Here is a 17,243-nt window from a genome sequence, read left to right as displayed (position 1 = left end):
CTCACCAAAATCATCTGTGCTATGGACTTGCTTTCAAATGTTCTCCTCCACAGCATTTTGGGCTGAAATTCAGAATATGCAACAATGATAGACTGTTAAGCTAGCTGCTGGAATAGAATAGAATTGGGCTAATAAAATAAATTTGTGCAAAATATGAGAAATATACCACAGGATTTCTAATAATCCCAAGAGATTTACTTTTGTGATTACAGAGATGCTTAATATTGTGACTAAATTCCCAGCATGAAATTATACTTGTGTTCAACTGGCAGTTTAATTACTTGTACTTTTATTGTCTTAGCCTAACGTTTTTTTTAAGCATTGCACAAACTTTACCATCTTTAATTTAGGGGACTTAATGAGCTGGATGTATTGGGAAAGGTATTTTATCACAGTGTAATCAACAAATTTATGTAGCCCCACGTCATTTCAAGCAATATAATTTAAGCAAATTAATAATACAATACCATTCTATTATGAAGCTTTAGAAGAAAGTGAAAGTATCAGATGATTTCAGTGCAGAGACAAATGTCACAAAAGATATCAGTAAACAAATATGTACAGTAATACAAGTTATACTTTCATGATACCACGTACCTCAAATTGCCATGCTGCTTATTCAGTGTAAACAAGTTAATACAATAAAAACATCAAGTTGTTACTGCAAACAAAGTTCAGTGCCAAGATCTGAATTCTCATATTGTTTACTAATTACTGGAGCCTTTTTACAATTTTATTTGAGAATCTATCCAAATATTGCAGTAACATTCCCTATGTCCCACCACAGCTGCTCCAGGCAGATAGACTGCTTTAATGTGAGACTACTTTAATTCCCAATTAAAGTAATGGATGCCAGGTTTTCATGACTGACCTTGCATTCAGCCCTCCTATTCCTTCCCTTCCTCAGGCAGCTGCTCACAGATCTCAGGAAATGCCTTTGAATTGTTTGGTGGTTTTCTGTTGTATTTTTGTTGTTGTTGTTGTTTTGGTTTGGTTTTGCTTTTTTTTTTCCTGAATCACACAGTGGATTGCTTCCAATCTCCTCATTCACTGGTTGCAGTTTGAGGGAAAAGTTAAATATTTTATCTGGTTTTTATATTCCTTCATTTACATGTCCTTCATGACACCTTAATTTTCCATTTTGCTTGACTTCTTTTTAAAAAATATTTTTTATTTCTTTTAATGACAGTGTGACAGTAGTATTCTACTTTAGTGTTTCTGGGAAAAGGAATCTCAACAGACTTTGTTAAGAAGCAAGTAAATCACTAGGCTAAAAGCATTTTATGAGGGCAAGAAAACGATTAGTATAATCACCTTCCTTAATGAGCATCAGCACTTCAAACTTCCTTGTTCACTCTAGATTATTTTGCCACCTTGATGGTCCACCTACCAAAGATTAAACAGATGAATTTCAGCATTTCCGATGCAATGATACTTGATAGGGCTGTAGTGACTGAGTGACTTCGTCATATTTGATTTGTTTTTTTTAATCCTGTGTAAAGCCTATTTTCTGTAATATGCTGCTAGAGGAATATTTTTGTTTGCTTCGTCACGTTACTACATTAAAATTTCAGAGCTCGATGAAAAATACTTTATCCAAAGTTTAATTAAAATTTTAAATCTAAAAGTACAAAACACAAGGGCTGCTCTGAATGTAATGTCTCCAGTTTTACTGTGTTGGTTGCACAGCAGTAGAGGTTGAACCGAACCTTCCTGCCAGTATTCCATTACATTGTGTTGCTGTGTGACGGAAGGCAGCAGAGGGGCAGTCTGAGACAGTAGTGTCTGACATGGGAGTCCATGTGAATCAAAGAGGTGAAACTGAATTCCTCCATGTGGAAAAAATGGTACCCACTGGCATTCATCAGTGTTTGTTGAACATTGGTAGAGATCAAGCAGTAGATGTGAGCACAGTGAGGAGGTGAGCAGTGTGTTTCAGCTGTTACAACTGTGGTCCATCTCCACAGGTGCAGATTTTTATGAGCACTGCACGCAGGCTCTTGTTCATCACTGGCAAAAATGCATAGCCAACGGTGGTGACTGTGTTGAAAAAGAACGTTTTGTAGGTGAGAATGTTCTCTATCAATTAATGTTACTGCATTATTTGGTGTATTTTCCATGGAAATAAATAGGAGGCATTACTTTTGGAGCAGCCTATGAATGTTAGTGGTTATTTAATTTTCCAAGTTCTTAATGTTGCTCCATTTTTTCTTTTTTTAGTATTCTCTCAAAGGTAACATCTAGGGCAACAGTTGTAGTAAGTCATTCTAGGATGAATTTTAATGAACGGATTTAATTTTTATTACATAAGAAACCCCAGTGGAGTTTATGGTGCTATTATTTTTTTAGCATTTTTATGTTCAGTAAGGGCAGAGACAAATTCATCACAGTCCAGTGGACTGCAGAATTATTTCTAATAGTTTCACCTCTGATTTAATGTCATTTTCACGTTTATAGAAGGCTCTTTTATAGTAGCATCAGGTTACCAGGAGATTTTGCAAGGCTAGAATAGAATGATAGAAGTCATTATGTGAACATCTTGTAGCAATCTCTGCAGATTATACAAGAAAAGAAAAAAACAAAAAAACAAAAAAAACCCACCTGTCAATGAATTTGAAAATAAATGCTGACCTCAGATATTTAAGTGTACTTTTTTCCCAGTTATGGATGCTGCAATATTTTGTAACCACAAAGAACTGTCATATCAGGTATTACAATGCCTGGTTCCAGCACTCAGGAACACTAATGCTCTTGTTACTTTTTGCATGTTCTCAGTGTCCCTTTTAGCACCACAGGCATTCTGGGAGTATAAGAAATGTGCTTCATCTTTTTCTTGATGCGTTACTTTTCATCCTCTTCCTGTCTGAATCTTACCATCTTTTAGAAGGGAATTTCATAGGATTTTAGGAGATAGAATGCTTCAAGAATGCTTTCTTGAAGCATTTATGTGCTAAGATGTGAAAGTGTTCGTGTATATTCAGCTGGAGTTGTGACTTGCTCATGGCTTGATGAAAGGACCAACATTGAACAACATTGGTGTTTTATACAGAATACTTTATAGTATGTGTAAGAGACTTGTTCATTTGGATTGATCCTGTTATATTAGGATACTGGTGAAAACCTGCAGCTGCAAGTATGCGACAATGCTGATCTTCATTAGAAGTGCTTTTCTTGGTGGATAAATATCTGGGAAAAGAATATTTGTTTTCTTTAGACAGATGCATCATGTGTTTTATAGGATGGTTAAAATCAAGCAGTGGATTTTGATGTTTTAGGCAAAGAGATGTACCCTAATTATTTGCACAGAATGCAAGTAGTTAGGGTACAAGCAGCATAGGGGATGAACATTGGTTGGGACTTCTAACTACTAATAAATTAAACATATTAGTAATTTAAACCAGTGTGATTAATTTTTTTTTCCTATGTGTTTTTTCATGGACTTGGATCAGCTTGAGTACTGACCCAAGCTGAAATATATCTCTTCAGGTATAAGCTGTTAGCCACCTAGCTATGTAGGGTGCTGTTCAAGTCCAGTGTTACAATTCTGTTGCAAAGTTTACTCCAGAATTTGCTGGAAGGTGCTATTAGACATCTTCTGTCATGCCTGGGAACATTCATTAATAGTTTTGTTTGTTTGTTTGTTTTTAAAAAAGGACAAAATACAGATAAAAATGTGTAACACTTCACAGTTACCTGCCATAGGAGTTATATTCCTTAAGGTAGTTTAAATATATTTAATAGTTACTAAAACTAATGGTGATAGTGAAATCAAATCCTAGCTGTATTAATTTGTTATCGTTGTAGTGCAAATTTCTCAGCTAAGCCATTCCTTTCAGATAGGGGGATCTTTGGTTTGTTAACTTCACTATTTTGTTTGATCTTCTGAAAGACTTTAGTGATGCTTTCAGGTTGTCCAAGGATCTATTTGCTTTCCTTAAGCAAAATGCTTGACTTGATCTTTTAGCAGAGTAATTTGTTTGTGAAATTAGCAAGGGGCAAAAAAAAAAAAAAAAGGCTTATACTGATTGGAATTTATTTCTCTTTGGTCAGATGGAGAGAGGAAATGGTGGACAAGCGCTGTTGTCAGGAGGTGTCTCTAACATCAGTACAAATTCTGGGAGTTTCATAGAAGTTTCTTAAAAACTATAAAGAAAGTAGGACTGGGAATTTTAGTGAAAGCTGAAGAACATTTGTGGCCTCCTTTTGTGTGGCTGTGCTTGATAGCTTCGCTTTTGGAACACGTAGAAAGCCACAACATCAGCATTTTCAGAAAAGCCTCTGAACCCTGCAAACTACAGCCAAAGGCAACTTCAGTTTCCTTGATGTGGCCTCTCTAAATATAGTGATTCTATGTTTCTGTAGTGATTTTATTCACAGTATATCAATTAATTTAATGTTTTAAAAGTTACCCATATTTATTCTGTTAGAGCTTCAGTCTTAATTCCAAAATGGCAGAATTCTGAAATGACAACTTTTTAATGTTCAGGAGATTTTTAGTCTTATTTCGACCATTTAGAAACTGTGCAGTGATTTTTTCTGCCTTTCAAGCCTACAAAATAAGCAGTACCTAATTTTTTCAGCATACACTGAATAGAGGAAGTCACCACCTTTAAGCACTGATGTTAATGTGAAATATCCCTGTCTCATTATTCTCCAGTCACCATTTTTCTTTCAAATTGCAAATGTTCAAAAGCTGCTGAGGAAATTAGTCTCAAGTGAGGCTTAATTTCCTTCTTTTATGGTGTTAATTTTCAAAGACAGCATGTGGAAAACAAATATTTGTTGCTTGCAAAAATTATACATGACCAGGACAGTCTGTCATGCAGTGAGTAACTTCGTATGCAGATCTTAATGCTTTCACAACATTTGCTTGCAGTATCTCATTGGGATTGAAACAGAAGAATTATCTTGAAATTCTAAACTGAAATTGAAATTCTCTCCCAAAAAAGCCTTTAAGAATAGAAGTTTTAACAAATATTTTACATAGCTTCTTCCGTAAGAGAATGGATGAAGATGTACTTAGAGTATAGACAAACTGCAAGCAGGCTTGTGAGGGAAATATTTTCAACTGAAAATGTATGAAAGGTGCAGAGCCTACAAATTAAAAACAATTCCCCTACAGTACGAAATTGCCTACTGTGATGAAATACAGGAAAAAGCTGACAGAAAGGAGGACACATGAAGCTGCTGAGAGCAATTTTTTAAATGACCTCTACATGTACAGGGATGTTCATCAGTCACAGCAAGGAGTCTTATTTCTTTGAGTCTTGCAGAATAAAGCAAAATGCTGTCCATGAAGGTGAATACATTTGTTATTGAGAGAGATGAAATAACTTGTGTAGCGTAGTTTTGTGTCTGGAGATCTCTCCAATGCACACGTTGTCTTGGGTTGTGTTTCATTATTTATTCTTTTTGATGAATACATAGGAAATCTAGTTCTGACCGTGAGCAATGCCACAGATCTCTGTTTGTATTCCTGTATGTGTGTAAAGGTTCCCCTCTGCAGTGGCTTCAGTAATGCTGAACAAACCGTACCTGAGCACCAAAGACCACATTTATTTATTTATTCAAATCCTGCTTGTAGGTTTTGTGAACCACCTAAAGTTGGGATTGGGACACACATAGAGAAGAATTTACTATAGATCAGTAATAATGATGCAACAACTTTCTAACTTCAAAAAGAGAAGATTTTAGCAGTGGGAGAGATTATAGGATTTTGTCTCTGAGCAATAGAACAGCAAGGTTTGAAGATTACTTCAGACTGGTGAGACAAGGTAGGGAAGGTGCTATGGTATTTACCCTTGGGAGAAAAAAAATTGGTCTTGGCTGAGCAAGTTTTAGGAATACAAATGGGCCCTGGCTTGGCTATACTTTGCTTGAGATGACGTGATGCCTTTCTGCATGAAGTGTTGAAGATGCAGTGAAAAATAAAAACAGTGAGGATTTTCATTTATTTATTAACATAATTTTGAGAACTACGCTACTTGAAATTCTGTTATTTTACTTAAAAAAACAAAACTAAACACCAAACCTACCTTATCTGAATACATGAGATGATAGAGCCCATTGGTGTTTGGGAACAAAAGGTTTTATAGATTATAAAAAACACAGATTTCATGGATTATAAAAAGCTCTTTTGGAGCGTTAGTGGTTGTCAATTCAAAATTTATAGTAGAGAGATTATCTAAACAAACTTTTACTGATTACAAATGAATAAATTCAGTCCTACATAAACAGCTTAGAAGCCCCCTTTTTTTTTTTTTTGGCAGTGTTTACAGAGGTAGCTGTACTTAAAACTGGGAAATTTCTCTTGAAGAAATGCTTGAGTGCTTACAGGGAGATGGAAGTTATCCAATGTGACAGGTTGGTGAGTTGGAAAGTGCCCAAATAGCTGGTTCATATCATAAAATTTCACTGCTTTTTTGTGTATAAATATGGTATTCTACTATTTTCTTGTTCATTGAAAAAATATTTGGAAGTACTTTCTGATTGTGTAAAAGTGTAGACATACATGTTACACCTTAAATTACTGTACATTTACATCCAGGCTTTACAGAACACCAACATATGCGCATCTGTAGATATGGATATATAGATAGCCTGTGCGTAGGTAGACATGCAGTCAGAGATTATTGCTTTGCAGGCCTCAATACTTTGATTAGAACCACTCTAATTAATAACATTTATCTCTTACCCTTTTCCGTCAGTGGGTAGGTTTAACAAGTAAGCCAGCAACTAAACTTAATGTATCTCCTGAGCAGCAATCTAAACCTACATTTAAAGGGTCACAGTTTGCCTTCTCGCTACCACATTTCCTGCAGATTTTTATGAGCACTGCACGCAGGCTCTTGTTCATCACTGGCAAAAATGCATAGCCAACGGTGGTGACTGTGTTGAAAAAGAACGTTTTGTAGGTGAGAATGTTCTCTATCAATTAATATTATTGCATTCTTTGTTGCATTTTCCAAGGAAATAAATAGGAGGCATTACTGGTTTACTTTTTGACGTATGTATATAATGCATATTGAATACAAGACTTTGGCACCTTTCTCCTGATATCCAGTACCTTAATTGATACTTCTGAGGTCTTGTTGTTCTTTCAAATATCAGTTTCTCATGTATTACCAAATGATTGTCTCTATATCACCTGTGGTTTCTGTAGTTTTTTTTATTTCCCTGCCAGTCTAGTGTGTGTTGTTTCAACTAGTGGAATATCAAACAAAAGACAGAAATATCTTCCAAAGTCATATGTTTGTCTGAATTTCTGAGCTTGTTTTATTCAAAACTTTATTTCCTAAGGTTAACATTCCTTCATTTCTGTTCTGAACTTCTTCTTATAAAGCGTCTACAACACTTGTTTACTTAGTCTACAACTTTTCTAGACAGAGGAAGAGTAAACCCAGTCCATCTCAAGTGTCTAATGCTGGTTCAGTAATACAGTCCCTTCCCATCATTCCTCTGGATTTTTTGTTTTTTTACTATCCTCAGAGCAACAAAAATTGATGAACTTCTTACAGTAGATTACCTCATTAAGAAAATCATGCTTCTTCAGAGTGCTTGCTCCACACTGATCTTTTCAGGGATTCATTTAATGTGAGAATCTTGTATTACACAGAGATCTGTATCATCCTAGAACTGAGTTGGAAGTGTCCCTTAAATGCTATCTAGCTCAACTCCCCTGCAGTGTACTGGGACACCTACAGCTCCATCCAGTTTCTCAGAGCTCCGTCCAGCCTGACTTTGAATCCACTACACTTGTGGGCAACCTGTTCCAATGTCTCATCTCCCTTACCGTAAAAAATGTCTTCCTTATATCCAGCCTAAATCTCTCCTCTTTTAGTTTGAAACCATTTCCCCTCATGCAATTGCAACAGACCGTGCTAAATAATCTGTCCTTTCTTACAGCCCACCTTCAGCATGTTTGCACGTTGCTGCAGCATGCAGTGCTAACTTTTAAAATGGCTCAACGCGTAGTTGGTAAATGTTCACTGAAAGTCCAGCTGCATAGGGGCAGATAAACAAAAACTCAGATTGCTGTTGCGGAGTATATCCGTTCAGTTTAACTTTGGCAATATTTATTTAAATTTGAGTTCCTCTTCTTTGCACACTGAGAGTAGGCGTCTCTTGGTTTCAGTCTTGCTGACTTGGACAAACAGAAGCCATTATTTCCTTAATGGGATTATTTTTATCTTGATGCATGTAAAGCTCCTTTTACAAAAAGGAAACATGACCTCTGTCCCACTTGTATATACTGAATATGATTTCTTCTGTGTTTATTTATGAGCTGCAGAATCTTTAGGTAGGAATATATATGGTTAAAACTAAAATTCAAATAGTAGGAAAATAGTATTGCATATTAGGTTAAATTTCAGTTAATTAATGGTTATGAGAGTGACTGTGTGCCCTTGAGAAAAAATAAACATGCAGAATGCAGTAAGGCAAAGTATGTAACAAAAAAAAAAAAAAGCCTCCTTCTATGAAAACTTCATGAAATTGTCATTGCTGTGCTTCAGGATTTTGAAAAGACCATAACGAAATTGTATGTCTCTACTATGTAGAATGAACTTTACATATGTGGGATGCATGCACGAAATCTGAATTTGAGGGAAGACTATTTCTAACCTAAATCATTTAAAAAGAGAAGGAAGTTGCTGGTCTTCTGCACTTAATTGTTTCTGTCACTACAGAATTTTTTTTACCTTCGGTGAACCATATGGAAGAGACAACTGTCACATACATATTAAACATCCTGCATATGTTGGGAGATGGTAAAAGAAAAAAAGCATGCAGGTTCTTGCTTAAACACATTCTCCCATGATTCTGGGGTTCCTATGAAAGAATGTAAACCTGTGCAGAAAGCTTGTGTCTCATCGTGATAACACATCTGGAATTTAAAATCTGCATCTTGAGGCTTTTTTACCTCCACTTGTGCAGGCTAGTGGGTAACATCAGAAATGCAAATGACGGTACGTTTTGCTCTCATTAGTTGCAATTTTTAAGTACTAGGCTAAATATACCTTGCTGTAGATATTTCTAACCTTCTGGTTCTGAAAAGTATTTCAGTGTGAGGGAATTGAGTTATGGCAGGTTAGAGACTGGATTACCAGAAATTGGCTGACAGTTACTGCTGGAGGTATGGAAATTATACTGATTGACTTTGGCAGGTATATACAGAGAAGGGCATTTCCTGTTAGCCTCTCTATTATTTGATGAGAAAAGCTGCAGGTGGAGGACTCCTACAAAAATCTGGTATCAATTATGATCATGGCTGCTTTTCAGTATCAGAGGAATCTCTTCTCAAGTTTTATCCATCTTAGTGCAGCCTGCTAAAGCAATCTAGTGATCTGGAATGCCTTCTCTTTCAATTTTTGTGATATGAATAAGTGATATAAGTGTTGATGTGATTGTTAGCTGGGATTCGTGTAAAACTTCTGTTTTGTTTCACTCCTGAAGTGAATAAGCTGAAATTATCTGATCTTGAGAGGAATCTGAGAGAACGGAGAGTAAGAGGGAAACCTTTCCTTATTGTCTGTATCTTCTATGAGTTATTTTACCTCAATGTAAATGTGAGGTAAATGTGACAATGTTGGCATATATGATGATGGATGCAGTTAAATAACAAGGAATACATAATAGAAAACTCGTTGATGTTCCTTATTTATTTGCCCCTTAGCAACTCCCTTTGGTTTTGCATTTGCAGATTTCAGTATCTATTCCATACTGTCCATTGTGTAGGCTTTCAGGAAAACTCTGAAGACAAATTTTTACAGTCATACTTTCAGTTTTGTTCACCAGCTGGTACCTTCAGTTCTCTGTGATTTTATTCTGTCATTTTATAGCCCACTTCTGTCCTTTTTATTTTAATGTCCTATATATAGTTCAGTGTTGCTTGTGAGGTGTCCAGATTATGCAGTACAAGTGCCTTTAAAAATAAATTGTAGTTATTGCCTGGCTATCTTTTCTAAAGGTAGAGAGAAGTTGTTTTCCTGATTACTTAATATTTGTTAGGAGAAGATTTGAAAATAAAGCACTGCAGTTAATTATTTGCAGCCAGAAACTACTGTTGCCTTGCAATTGCTCTGTATGCTTTCCAGCACACCCACTATTAAGAGCCCCAGGCGCTGAACGTAAGCTGTGCTGCAACTCAGTTTGCTAGAGGTATGAATTCTAAGTTAGAACATTATTGCCATGGGCAGCATTATTTCAAAATATTTATGGCTAAGTATTTTTAATTCTTCAAAGCAGTAGGGTGGCAAATCATTCAAATTCGGTCCCACTGGGGTAAGGCAAGAGGATGATTTGTTTATCCCATTTTAATAAAATACTATTCTTTTATCCTTTGATTTCTGCTGACTCAGGTAAGGAGAGTTTTAAATTGTGTCAGTACTAACAATTTCTAAGTGTACAAAAATAAGTGCTTTGCCCCATGATATTTAGGAAAAAAATATGCTTATTTTTATTGGCAGCTTTTTAATTTGTGAATCCAGTATGGTGAAAAAGGCACAAGTTGAACAGGGCTGGGCATTCAGCTGGAACCCAAAGGCTCTTAATGACTGAAGTGTGGAGGGTGACAAGTTGAAAAACATACTATGGAGGTGGATTTACAGTTTTTCTGTCTGCTGTGTACCTGTGCTTGTGAACGAGGTGTGTGAAGCGTTCAGCTCTGAATGTTGATAGTTTTTGCAAAATCTCTTAATATTAGTTTTAGAATGCTGACATAAATAGAGGGAGACTACAGTTAGAGGATCTTATTGAGGTACCAGAGAGCTCTAAAGCTGGGGCAGAAACTCAGTAACTATGGATCTTTCAGCATGGTATGTACTATTCACATAGAAACAAGAGGAAGAAAAGGTACAGCTGCATACTTTAGGAGATAAGTAGTAGGAGATATGTAGTAAGATAATGAGTTGTTTCTGGTGCATTTAACAAGATGATAAATTCTATAGGAAAATTAAGAAGAAGACATACAATGGCAGGAAGAGGGTGAGATACTTCAATATGTGTTTTTTGAAGGCAGCTAGAATCAAGCAGGCCTTGTGCCTAGTCTGTCTTCAAGTCCTTTAAGAGAGAAGAGCTGCAATCTGATTTTTTAAAACAGTCACAGAAGTGTAGATGAGCATTTTACTGTCTTCCTGATATTGCATTTCTGAGGTGACAGAACACGCAGGATATCAATCACACTTTTATAATCTACTGATTGGTCACTAACAGAGAGACTAAAACCTTTAAACACAAAGGTCTCTAAGCCTCGCTGAAGAAATTAACATGTAATTTCTCTGGGCAACAAAAGCAAATGTCCGAGTGATGCCAAGGGCAAAAGCACTCATCTCAAACCACCGCAACTTCTTGGCCTTAAATCAGATAGCTTACATCTGCTTTTACAACTGGTATGAATGCAAATTTTGCTTTAGTTAACAAAGTTATTTTTAGAGAGGTTAATTACTGATAATCATTTCTGTAGTAAATCTGCACTGCCCTGAGTTGTTGAGGCACCAGTTTTTCTTTCAGTGTTGTTTTGAAATTCAGTCCTTTCTGAGGCTCACATTTTTAAGGTGTCCGGGAGCTGTGAAGATTGAAATATGCATACTCAAAAACTAGATGGAAATAAGTGTTCTCAAAAATACCTTGTAGTCTGAAATGAGTTTTCCACATGGGAAGGCAGTAAACTTCAAAACAGACAGGAAGATACATACTTAGATACTTAGCAAAGTCTACAAATAAACTGAGAATCGTGTTCCTCATAGGATGGCAAATCCCTAAAAAGTAGTCTGTAAGTTAATCACTTTAAGTAACTGTCATAAAATCTCTTTCTCTGTGCTCTCCAAGACTCCTCTAAAGACAGTACAGAACAGCCTATGCAGTGAGTATTTCACATGACTGTGACATCGTTACTGAGTTTGAAAAGAAAAGAGCAGTCTGCATATTGACAGTGTAATATGGTCAGCCCTACTTTGGTGTTTCAGGAATGAAGAACATCTTTATTGTATTTTGTATCTCTGGGATGTCTTCCTGGGGGCTGTCATAGCATTGCCAGTAATTTAATAGCAGTTATTTCCTTTAATCCTCATGCCTTACAAGCAGTACATCACATTAGTGCCTCTGCAACAAGGTTATATTCAGAAAATTATAGGCTTTTTTTTTTTTTTAATTTAAAATTATTACTTTATTTCCTCAGAAATAGCTTCAGGTGTAAATTCTATATCCTATATACCATGACAAATTTCAGTAGTTTACTTCTGAAACTGACACTGGATATGATAGTATTAATTTGGAATTGCGTTTAGTGAAGGTGTAGGTTGCAGTAGTTCAAATCATAGCCCTCCTTTTGTACGTTTTGTTAGATATATACTGATGTTCCCACACGTTATTTATTGCAGCAACCAACCATAGAAAAAAATCCTTGTAAAACTGTTCAGGAGACACATGCAGGTAATATCAGAGGCATAACAAATACGGAGATAAAGAGAAATGTTCCTTCTTTAACAAAAGCAATAAACACAACAGCATTATACCTCTTTCAATTTCTAATCTGGTTTTATTGCTAGTTTTACAAAGTTAAACTGGTTACAGAGTACCAGTTCAATGTTCTTAATTTGGAAAGGGACAAATGACAATTAGAACTGCCAAACTGTATGCTGCACTTTGACAGCAGCATACATATAAATATCAGGAATAGCACCAGGCTCCTCACTGCAGCAGTTTGACTTTATCTCCGTGTTTCAGCTGCTAAAAAAAAAAAAAAAAAAGGAGTAGCGTGGATTGTTTTTGCTAGTTTAGCTATACCTAATGACAAAATAGCACTAGACTTTACAAAGGCAGACTGTGATCTACCAAAAGGATTACTCCAAGCAGGAAAGGCAGTGCTGTTTTTAATCCCAGCCTAATAGAAACCTAAATATTGGTGACTGCTAATGTTTTGTGTACCTTGGGAAAACTAAGATTTTTTCTTCACCAGTAATGTATGCTGTTATACAGACTTCAAGTCTCTTTCCATTAATGGCTTCAGGATTGGATGTGATTCTCATGGACTTCTGATAAAAACTGTTGCCCTTGGGAAGCTCAAGTACATCTGTACTGTTACTGAAATAGTAATGGTTAAAAAACCCACCTTATTTAATTGACAATAATATGTATTAGTGCATTTCTTAAACAATTTACTATTTATTAATTGTAATTATGTGCAAGTTTCTAGATTTGTTAATATAATGCATAGGTGTTGTTGGAGAGATATTTTCATTGAGCCTGATTTTCTCTGTAAGATTATTTTAAAGCAAGAGGCAAGTTTCTGAAGCTTCTATCATTGTTAAGGGTAACTTTTCTGATAAAGCCTTACTTTAACCATCCAAAATACATTGCAGTAGCATCATCTGTGATTATGCAGTTGAGCTTTTAAATTTAATTTTTCTGTTGTCTTATGTTCGGTTCAGCTGAAAGGGAACAAAATGAATTAAAGGGTGGCTGAGTTCTGGGAACAGATGAGCTGGCTCTATTCTGTTTTAAAGAAGTGAATCACCAGTTTAAGACATCTGTCTTCTCAAAATGTGTAGATTTAAAGTACACAGTTTAGAAATAAAAGATGTTATTGCTCTTTCTTTGCTTAACTTTTTGTACATGCAAGAATAAATTGCTTAATTTAAGCCATATCTTCTAGCCTAGTTGTCGATCTCCACGGCAGACTGTGTGCTTTATTTTGTAGCGCTGTACAATTGGAAATACCTTGTTACTGGTTTGTTTTTTCCTGCTGTTACACTTCTAGAGGACTAGGTCCTGCACAGCACAGGCACTGCTTTATTTGTTTCAGTCCTTTTACCAACTGCAAAAGGCCAACCAAACTTTAGTACAATAAATATTTTTCTGAATGTGAAAAAAAACTTAATATTGCTCATCTTATATTTTGACAGCTTGTATTTGCATGTGTTTCACATGTTTTTGTGGAATACTGTCTGGGAAAAGCAGTAAATTTTACAACCCTGTATTTTCAATACACACATACTCATAGGATGAATCAATTACAGTCTTTATTCTAGCTATGGACTGTAGAAATTCTGGGTTGGATTTACAGAAACAAATTGCAGCTGCAGTGAAAGAACTGAATGGAATTAATGTTATTTTTGAATATTGTTGGGAAATCAACAAAATGTTTTTTAAAAAGAGTAAAAGCAAAATGCTGAAGGATGTATGTTCTAAAAACATCACGCTGCTGTCATGCCATAAAACTTCTCAGTGCTTTTATATATGTTTGAGAAAGTCAAATGCAATAACTTCAGAGCTGCCCTGACTGTCTAGCTTACTACTTATTTAAATCTTACAGAGCAGCTGCTGTTACTCTTTGGCCATCAAAAGCGCTTGAATTATCAGAAATTATTCATGTTTACATTTTGTTTGCTTTTTAATGATGAGGGTTATGTCTTTGCACTGTGGCTCAGTGTTGGTAAGCATAAATATTACTCTAGTATGTCAGATCAGTGTCTTCCTTCATCACTGCAGAAGTCCACCTACACAAAAATTACTCTGAGTAGCCACTGAAATACTCTTACATTAGTACTGAAGGGGAGCTTCATTCTATCATGTTTCTGTCGCTGTTTGTTTTCCTGGTGCATTTACTGTATTTATTCTTGTGGTGCTGGTATTATCTGAAGTTACTACGGCAACCTGTCACCATTTGCTATTATAAAGTATGCTGGGATTTAGTTGCTAGGTGTTGAAGTTTGTTGTCTTACTCATATGACCCTAATATTTTTCTGATGCTTCTTCGGTGCATGTTGCATCCACAGCTAATATTCACAAATTCACCTTAACAACCAATTTCTGTTACTTTAGCTAAACTTTTCCAATGCTTATATTAAAGCAAGTCAGCATTGTAATTCATTAAAATTTGATGAATTTGATATAATAATGCTGCTGCTGCTGCTTTTTTTTCTAGTGGGCAGGAAATTTAATTATTTCCTGAGACATTTTCTCCTGTGTCTTATTTTCATTTGACTTCTCATTTACTTTGCATTCCAGCTGGAAATGTTATTTATTTTCTGATCTATTTCTTTACTCATATTTTTTCTTTAATGTTTTTTATGCTTTTTGAAAGCATATCAACCAATTTATTTATTCAAAATTAGAATTCAGTGCTGCTTCTGTTCCTGAACTCTTTTATATCTAAATGTGTGTGAATGTTTCAAAATTGGAAAACATCCTTCTTATTGTATCACTTTGAAGAAGTACAATATATTCCAGTGTCATTTCTGATAATTTTTCTTATTATTCTTAGTATTCTCTCATCAACAGAGTGTTTAGTCGATACTTTTTTTATTTTTTTACACATTTGACCTAGTTTTAAGCAGCCTCCCTGCTTTAATTCCTTGGATAAATCCTAAACACAGCTGAAATGACTTTCTAGGCTTCTGCTTGAACTTCATCTTGTTTTGTTCAACCATTCAGTCCTTACACATAATACGTGATTTAATTAAATAAACTTTTAAATCCTCAACATTAGACTGTTGTTTCTGTAGGCTGTGCTTGATTCCAAATTTCTTCTATCTAGTGAGCTTGCAGTCTTCATTCAAAGTGTTATAGGTAGTTACTGTGCAGAACTGAAAATAGCTTTTTTCAAGCAGTTCATGTTCTTTGCATATTTTATAGCAGGTACTTAAACAGCATGGGAGAATTTAAGAGCACAGAGATTTGCAGACTTGATCACAGCTCTCTATATTCCTAAATGAGGCTGTTTTCATGGTGAAGCTGAGAGAGCATGAATACTTGAATTATCCGAGGCTGCATCTGAGAAGTGAATGTTTATTGCTGGTGTTTCAGCTTCAGAAGGGGAGGGGCATGCATTTAACCTATGAAGGAGCAGGCAATTAATTTCTAATAGCTGAGAGTGTGGGCAAGAAAAATATTAGAGATTAATTTGGTGTATTTTTGTGCTTTACAGATGTCTGGAAATGATGGAATAAGTTTTAGTAGCAAACCAGCTGTCACCTTTTTATTTATAACGTAGCATTAAGTCACACTGATATGAATTTGACAGGTGGGGGCAAAGCACCTGTATAGTAATGTGCTGTCTTTGTTTCTGGCTTTTTTTAGTAATCAAAACATATGATCTATTAATTATAAAATGACAATACATGATGATTAAGATTAGGCATTTGTGCTGTAGCATAATAACAGATATAGCTAGACATATTTTAGAAGTTGGTTACAAGAGCAACACAAAATAACCTTCTTAATGTCTTTAAGCCTTTAAGCAACATAATGGATCTATTCAAGGCTTGTAAAGAAATTCTACTTATTTCAATAAATGATTATTTAATAAGAGTATAGAAAAGCATTTTGTGGCATAAGTTTAATAAAAATAAAGGTTGTTTTAAATGTACAGTATTCTCTAACTTCTGCCAGGTTTTTTTGTTTTTGGTTTTTTTTTTTTTCCAAAATCAAGACATCAGAAAGAAGAAAATAACAGTTTCATTACTGCATCCTTTGTAATTCATTATTATTTCCTCTTACAAATTTAACATCACAGGAAACATTTTTCTGATTCACAACTGTTAAAGTGAACTTCTACTGCAGGAAAATCAGCATTTCTTTTTAAAAAAGCATCAGTACCCGAGAACACACGATGCCTTACCTGAAAGCTTTGAGTGTACCCACAGGAAATGTCTTCTTGGTCTTACAAAGTAGATAAGCCTCTCACTAGCTCTAATGTTACTCCAAAATAAGCTATAATAGGTCTTTTATATTGCAATTGTCACTGTTTATATGCAAGAAGTGTACTAGATCTGCTCACGCAGGAATAAATAAATAAAAAAAAAGGCAGTACAAACTGAACAGCAGCTAACATGAAAGTAAAAGACCTCTAGTGGCCATAACCTGAAGTTAAAGGAGGTTTCCCTTTAGTAGACAAAATGGTTGTGGACAGCAGTCTGCATGTTTGGTACTTTGGTAACGTATGTATTTGTTGACTTTCTGACACAGCAGAAGTGTAAAGCGAAGCAGAGTTCAACAGAGAATCTGAAGGACAAATGAGCACAGAGGGACTGTGGGGAGTCACTTCTGACACTTCTAAGCCTGCATGATGAAAAGAATCAAAGTGAAATCAATCTAGAAAACTATTTTGCATGCTCACTTCCTCCAGATTCTCTTATTTTAATAGAATCAAAGCATTTAAGCAGATTCACTCCTAAAACAGTAATGAAGAAAATTGAAAGGTATCAGTAAAGAGGATTCTTCACTGTCTTAAAGGAAAACTAACA

At 35.4% G+C, this 17,243-nt stretch overlaps 1 protein-coding gene across 1 annotated transcript in view; it reads left to right on the top strand.

Moving 5' to 3' along the window:
- Positions 1 to 17,243, top strand: part of DOCK2 (dedicator of cytokinesis 2) — a 155,205-nt gene that overhangs the window by 70,433 nt on the left and 67,529 nt on the right. The window lies entirely within an intron of this gene.

This window comes from Lagopus leucura, unplaced genomic scaffold, assembly GCF_019238085.1.
Source record: "Lagopus leucura isolate 7727_CA_CO unplaced genomic scaffold, USGS_WTPT01 Super-Scaffold_100027, whole genome shotgun sequence".
Taxonomy (NCBI): Eukaryota; Metazoa; Chordata; class Aves; order Galliformes; family Phasianidae; genus Lagopus; species Lagopus leucura.
Note: the sequence above shows the minus strand (reverse complement) of the source record. Positions and strands in the feature narration are given on the sequence as shown.